This window comes from Acanthaster planci, unplaced genomic scaffold (assembly GCF_054643075.1).
Source record: "Acanthaster planci isolate LZ-2023a unplaced genomic scaffold, COTS_SCS Contig177, whole genome shotgun sequence".
In the NCBI taxonomy this organism is placed as follows: Eukaryota; Metazoa; Echinodermata; class Asteroidea; order Valvatida; family Acanthasteridae; genus Acanthaster; species Acanthaster planci.
The window spans coordinates 20,001-27,500 of NW_028257798.1; positions in this window are offsets into that span (position 1 = coordinate 20,001).

Genomic DNA, 7,500 nt, shown 5'->3' on the forward strand with positions numbered 1-7,500 from the left:
GCGCCCGGCGGGCCTCCCGGCGGGGCGGCGGACCGCCACTTTTTTCTCCGCACCTCCCGTCCCGGGTCTCTCCGGCAGGGCCGGCCGCGGCCCGGGAGCGGCCTCTTCGACACCTCTAAGCAAGGCCGGGCGGGCCTGGCCGACGCTCTTCCGGGCAAGAAGGGTCGGCCGGCCGCGCCGAGTAACGCCGTTGGCGGAGCGCCCGGAGGGCCTCCCGGCGGGGCGGCGGACCGCCACTTTTTGTTCCGCACCTCCCGTCCCGGGTCTCTCCGGCAGGGCCGGAAGCGGCCCGGGATCGGCCTGTCCGACACCTCCTCGGCAAGGCCGGGCGGGCCTGGCCGACGCTCTTCCGGGCAAGAAGGGTCGGCCGGCCGCGCCGAGTAACGCCGTTAGCGGAGCGCCCGGAGGGCCTCCCGGCGGGGCGGCGGGCCGCCACTTTTGTTCCGCACCTCCCGTGCCGGGTCTCTCCGGTGCGGGGCTTGTCCAGACCCCAGGGGGAATAGCACCGAAGGCTCCGGCTCAACCGCGTGGGAATCTCTATAGACTGTATGGACAATATATGGCTGTACTGATTCAAGGCAGCTCGATCGGAGCTCGAGACCACCCTCCCCCTATAAATAGGCAAACCAGGGAGTGGGGGTTAAGGTCCAAAATGCTCTCATTGAAATACGCACGTTTTGGGCCCAACCTGTCCCGGCGCAAAGCCCTCTCAGGGGCCTTGGGTGGGCCGGCGAGCCGATTGACGGCAGGCCCGGAGGCGCCCGGCCCGCTCTCCGCGGGCGACCCCGGACATCCGAACCTCTCGGACCAGGTTTTCCGAAGAAGGCGATTCACCGCGCCGCACCACCCGCCCCGCCGGCCTCAAGCCGTTTTCGTCCCGGGAGGCGTGTCGGAAATGCACGGCTTAAGGGGGGCCGCGTGCGGCTGCGGCGAGTTTTTTTTTCCGCCAGGACGGCAATCGGCCGCCCCGCAGCACCAGTCCCCGCCGCTCCGGAGCCGGGCTCGTCCAGACCCGAGGGGGAATCGCTCCGGTGCCTTGGGCTCCGCCGTGCGGGAATGGCCGCATCGTGTGGACGATGGGATGGGCTGTACTGATATCTGGCTCGAGACCATCCTCCCCCCTATAAATAGGCAAACCAGGGAGTGGGGGTTAAGGTCCAAAACGCTCTCATTGAAATACGCACGTTTCGGGCCCAACCTGTCCCGGCGCAAAGCCCTCTCGGAGGCCTTGGGTGGGCCGGCGAGCCGACGGACGGCAGGCCCGGAGGCGCCCGGCCCGCTCTCCGCGGGCGACTTCGGACATCCGAACCTCTCGGACCAGGATTTCCGAGGAAGGCGATTCACCGCGCCGCACCACCCGCCCCGCCGGCCTCCAGCCGTTTTCGCCCGGGGAGGCGTGTCGGAAATGCACGGCTTTAGGGGGGCCGCGTGGGGCTGCGGCGGTGTTTTTTTTTTCCTCCCCGAGACGGCAGTCGGCCGCGCCGCACCACCAGCCCCCGCCGGCCCGGCGCCGTTTTCGCCCGGGGAAGCGTGTCGGAAATGCACGGCTTGAGGCGGAGGACGTGCGGCGGTTTTACCCGAGGATGACGATGCACCGCGCCGGGCCGACCGTCCCGCCGCTCCGGAGCCGGTTTCGCCCGAGGAACCGCTGTGGAGCCTCCACGGTGTCGGAAATGCACGGCTTGAAGGGGACGACGCGCGGCTGCGGCGGTTTTCCCACAGGACGCCAATTCACCGCGCAGCACCGACCGAGCTTCGACGAACAACCAGACGACGGAACACTACAGACACTGCTCTCCCCACTTGTTCGGTGGCATGCGGCTCTACTGAAGCTTCCGCATTCCCGCTGCCTCTTTTTATAAGCGGGGACCATTGTGAAGCCCGCGTTTGTGATGCAAAATCGGTCTTTTCGTTGCCGGGCGACAGACAAAGGCCGATTACCATATACGCGGGTCTGCCTTCTTTCACCGTGTTCGCTCGAGCGTGGGCCCAGAACAATGGCCGAAAAGCGGGCAGAGGATCTCCGTTATTACGGCGGCTACGGCCGCCCCGGGCTGGGAAGGCTGCTCTAATTCCCTACTACCGCACCAGCGGTTGCCCGTTCCGGGGGCCGGCCAACGTCATTCCGTTCACCGCACCGCCCCGGAGCTCGGGGCCTCGGTCGTGTCGGAAACGCACGGCTTTGGCCGGGCGACGCGCGGCTGCGGCGGTTTTGCCGGGACGGCAATTCACCGTGCCGCCGCCGGGGAGCCGGGCTCTCGAGCTCGGGGCTCGGTCGTGTCGGAAATGCACGGCTCGAAACGGACGACGCGTGGCTGCCCCGCCTGCTGGCGGCCGGAGCTGAGCTCGCACCACCCGCCCCGCCCCGCCGGGATCGGCGGGGGAATCGTGTCGGAAACGCACGGCTTTGGGCCGGCGACGCGCGGCTGCGGCGGTTTTCCCGAGAGGGCAATTCACCGCGCCGCACCCACCGTGCCGTCGCCGGGGAGCCGGGCTCCCGAGCTAGGGGCTCGGTCGTGTCGGAAACGCACGGCCTCAGCGTGGCCGCGTGCGGTTTTCACCGGACGGGAATTCACCGCGAGGCACCGCGGGTCCCCTCGGGCCAGCGGGCCCGCCGCCCGGCCGGCCGGTGTCTCCTTCGCCGCACCGTCGGGGGGATTTCTCAGGCCGGGCCGGGGCCGCCGGGCCCGGCGGCGTGCCGCGCGCCGCCGGCGGCGGGCCTGGGACGGGCCAGGAAATCGGATCGGGGCCGGTCAAATTTTGGCCCTGCTGACGGAGACACCCTCCCCCCTATAAATAGGCAAACCAGGGAGTGGGGGTTAAGGTCCAAAACGCTCTCATTGAAATACGCACGTTTCGGGCCCAACAGACCCCGACGAGAGACGCTCTCGAGGGCCGGGGTGCCTCTATGACGCGTTCGCGGGTGGGGACGAGTCGGTTTTTGCGCCCGAGTCGGGTCGAAACCGGAGATCCGACATTTCGCGGACCACCAAGTCCGAGGAAGAAAAGTCCAGCGGGGCGCCACGCCACGCCGCCCGTCCGGCGCCCGCGGCGGGACCGTCGCCGCCCGCTGCGAGACTGCTGCCCCGGGCCGGAGGCCCCGGTCCCTCCCCGCCCGGCCGCCCGCCCCGCCGCTCCCCCAGAGCCCTCCTGCCGGCTGTACCGCCCACCCCGCCTTTCCAGTGGGCCGGGGGCGGCCCTCTCGGCCTGGCGAGCCCGGCGGCCCGTCCCGGCGTTCGCGGGTGGGGACGAGTCGGTTTTTGCGCCCGAGTCGGGCCGAAACCGGAGATCCGACATTTCGCGGACCACCAAGTCCGAGGAAGAAAAGTCCAGCGGGGCGCCACGCCACGCCGCCCGTCCGGCGCCCGCGGCGGGACCGTCGCCGCCCGCTGCGAGACTGCTGCCCCGGGCCGGAGGCCCCGGTCCCTCCCCGCCCGGCCGCCCGCCCCGCCGCTCCCCCAGAGCCCTCCTGCCGGCTGTACCGCCCACCCCGCCTTTCCAGTGGGCCGGGGGCGGCCCTCTCGGCCTGGCGAGCCCGGCGGCCCGTCCCGGCGTTCGCGGGTGGGGACGAGTCGGTTTTTGCGCCCGAGTCGGGCCGAAACCGGAGATCCGACATTTCGCGGACCACCAAGTCCGAGGAAGATAAGTCCAGCGGGGCGCCACGCCACGCCGCCCGTCCGGCGCCCGCGGCGGGACCGTCGCCGCCCGCTGCGAGACTGCTGCCCCGGGCCGGAGGCCCCGGTCCCTCCCCGCCCGGCCGCCCGCCCCGCCGCTCCCCCAGAGCCCTCCTGCCGGCTGTACCGCCCACCCCGCCTTTCCAGTGGGCCGGGGGCGGCCCTCTCGGCCTGGCGAGCCCGGCGGCCCGTCCCGGCGTTCGCGGGTGGGGACGAGTCGGTTTTTGCGCCCGAGTCGGGTCGAAACCGGAGATCCGACTTTTCTCGGACCACCAAGTCCATGGAAGAAAACTCCAGCGGGGCGCCACGCCACGCCGCCCGTCCGGCGCCCGCGGCGGGACCGTCGCCGCCCGCTGCGAGACTGCTGCCCCGGGCCGGAGGCCCCGGTCCCTCCCCGCCCGGCCGTCCGCCCCGCCGCTCCCCCAGAGCCCTCCTGCCGGCTGTACCGCCCACCCCGCTTTTCAAGTGGGCCGGGGGCGGCCCTCTCGGCCCGCCTAGCCCGGCGGCCCGTCCCGGCGCTCGCCGGTGGGGCCGAGTCGGTTTCTGCGCCCGAGTCGGGTCGAGACCGGAGATTCGACATTTCTCAAAACACCGACTCCCGGGGAGATCTCTCCAGCGGGCGCCCGAGCGAAGCCGCCCGTCACGGCGCCCGCTCGCCGGTGGGGCCGAACCGGTTTTTGCGCCCGAGTCGGCTCGAGACCGGAGATCCAGCCTTTGGCCGAACACCCAGTCCGTTTAAGATCTCCTCAGCGGGCGCCCCCCGCCACGTCGCCCGTCCGGCTCCCGCTGCGAGACTCTGTCACCGGGACCGACTTGGCAACTCGCCACCCCGCTGCCGCTCCCCCGGAGCCCTCCTGCGGGGTATGCCGCCAACCCGGGATTTCGAGGCAGTTGGGGGCGGCCCACTGAGACTCGCCGCCCAGCAGCTCATCCCGTCGCTACCGGCGGGCCCTCCTGCGGGACACGCCGCCGACCCGGGATTTCAAGTCGGGTCGGGGGGCCGGACACCTCGGCCTTGCGGCCGGGCCGCCCGTCCCGGCGCTCGCTCGCCGGTGGGGCCGAGTCGGTTTTTGCGCCCGAGTCGGCTCGAACCCGGAGATCCCACATTTGTGAGGAACACCGAGTCCCGGGAAGATCTCTCCAGCGGGCGCCCCCGCCACGCCGCCCGCCCGGCACCCTCGGCGGGACCGGTCCCCGCCCGCCCCGCGGCCCCTCGCGGCGGGACACCGGGACCGACCTGGCAACTCGCCGCCCCGGCGCCGCTGCGCCGTAGCCCTCCTGCGGGCTGCACCCCCGACCCCGCTTTTCCAGTCAGGTGGGGGGCCGGCCCCCTGAGACTCGCGGCCGGGCAGCCCGTCACGGCAGCCCGCTCGCCGGTGGGGCCGAGTCGGTTTTTGCGCCCGAGTCGGGTCGAGACCGGAGATCCCGCATTTCGCGAAACGCCGAGTCCCAAGAGGAAATCTTCAGCGGGCGCCTCCGCAACGCCGCCCGCCCGGCACCCGCGGCCCGACCGGTCCCCGCCCGCCCCGCGGCCCCTCGCGGCGGGACACCGGGACCGACCTGGCAACTCGCCGGCCCTGCGCCGCTGCGCCGTAGCCCTCCTGCGGGACAGGCCGCCGACCCCGCTTTTCAAGTCAGGTGGGGGGCCGGCCCCCTGAGCCTCGCGGCCCGGCAGCCCGTCACGGCCGCCCGCTCGCCGGTGGGGCCGAGTCGGTTTTTGCGCCCGAGTCGGGTCGAGACCGGAGATCCCGCATTTCGCGAAACGCCAAGTCCCAAGAGGAAATCTTCAGCGGGCGCCCGCGCGAGGCCGCCCGTCCGGCGCCCGCGGCCTGACCGGTCCCCGCCCGCCCCGCGGCCCCTCGCGGCGGGGCACCGGGACCGACCTGGCAACTCGCCTCCCCTGCGCCGCTGCGTCATTGCCCACCTGCGGGACACACCGCCGACCCGGAATTTCAAGTCAGGTGGGGGGCCGGCCCCCTCGACCTCGCGGCCCGGGCCGCCCGTCCCGGCGCTCGCTCGCCGGTGGGGCCGAGTCGGTTTCTGCGCCCGAGTCGGGTCGCACCGGAGATCCCTTTTTTCCCCCCAACACCCAGTCCGTTGAAGATCTCCTCAGCGGGCGCCCCCGCCACGTCGCCCGTCCGGCTCCCGCTGCGAGACTCCGGCGCCGGGACCGACTTGGCAACTCGCCACCCCGCCGCCGTTCCCTCTGAGCCCTCCTGCGGGGTATGCCGCCAACCCAGGATTTCCAGTCAGTTGGGGGCGGCCCACTGAGACTCGCCGCCCAGCAGCTCATCCCGTCGCTACCGGCGAGCCCTCCTGCGGGACACGCCGCCGACCCGGGATTTCAAGTCGGGTCGGGGGGCCGGACCCCTCGGCCTCGCGGCCGGGCAGGCCGTCACGGCCGCCCGCTCCCCGGTGGGGCCGAGTCGGTTTCTGCGCCCGAGTCGGGTCGAGACCGGAGATCCCACATTTCTCAAAACACCGAGTCCCGGGGAGATCTCTCCAGCGGGCGCCCGCGCGAGGCCGCCCGTCCGGCGCCCGCGGCCTGACCGGTCCCCGCCCGCCCCGCGGCCCCTCGCGGCGGGGCACCGGGACCGACCTGGCAACTCGCCTCCCCTGCGCCGCTGCGTCATTGCCCACCTGCGGGACACACCGCCGACCCGGAATTTCAAGTCAGGTGGGGGGCCGGCCCCCTCGACCTCGCGGCCCGGGCCGCCCGTCCCGGCGCTCGCTCGCCGGTGGGGCCGAGTCGGTTTCTGCGCCCGAGTCGGGTCGCACCGGAGATCCCTTTTTTCCCCCCAACACCCAGTCCGTTTCAGATCTCCTCAGCGGGCGCCCCCGCGACGTCGCCCGTCCGGCCCCCGCTGCGAGACTCTGTCACCGGGACCGACTTGGCAACTCGCCACCCCGCCGCCGCTCCCCCCGAGCCCTCCTGCGGGGTACGCTGGCAACCCGGGATTTCCAGTCGGTCGGGGGCGGCCCCCCGAGACTCGCCGCCCAGCAGCTCATCCCGTCGCTACCGGCGAGCCCGCCTGCGGGACACACCGCCAACCCGGGATTTCAAGTCAGGTCGGGGGGCCGGACCCCTCGGCCCCGCGGCCCGTCCCGCCGCCCGCTCGCCGGTGGGGCCGAGTCGGTTTCTGCGCCCGAGTCGGGTCGAAACCGGAGATCTCCCATTTCTTAAAACACCGAGTCCCGGCAAGATCTCTTCAGCGGGCGCCAGCGCAACGCCGCCCGTCCGGCGCCCGCTCGCCGGTGGGGCCGAGTCGGTTTTTGCGCCCGAGTCGGGTGGATACCGGAGATCCGACATTTCTCAAAACACTCAGTCCCGGCGAGATCTCCTCGGCGGGCGCCCCCGCGAGGCCGCCCGTCCGGCGCCCGCGGCCTGACCGGTCCCCGCCCGCTGCCAGACTCTGTCACCGGGACCGACTTGGCAACTCGCCACCCCGGCGCTGCTCCCCCAGAGCCCTCCTGCGGGGTATACCGCCGAACCCGGGATTTCAAGTCAGTTGGGGGCGGCCCCCGGGACCCGCCGCCCAGCAGCTCGTCCCGGGCCGCCGGGCGTGCGCCGGCTCGCTCCGCCGTCTCTCCCGGCGGGCCCTCCTGCGGGACACGCCGCCGACCCCGCTTTTCAAGTCAGGTCGGGGGGCCGGACCCCTCGGCCTCGCGGCCCCGCTGCCCGTCCCGCCGCCCGCTCGCCGGTGGGGCCGAGTCGGTTTCTGCGCCCGAGTCGGGTCGATCCCGGAGATCCCCCACTTCTCAAAACACCGAGTCCCGGGGGATGTCTCCAGCGGGCGCCCACTCAACGCCGCCCGTCCGGCGCCCG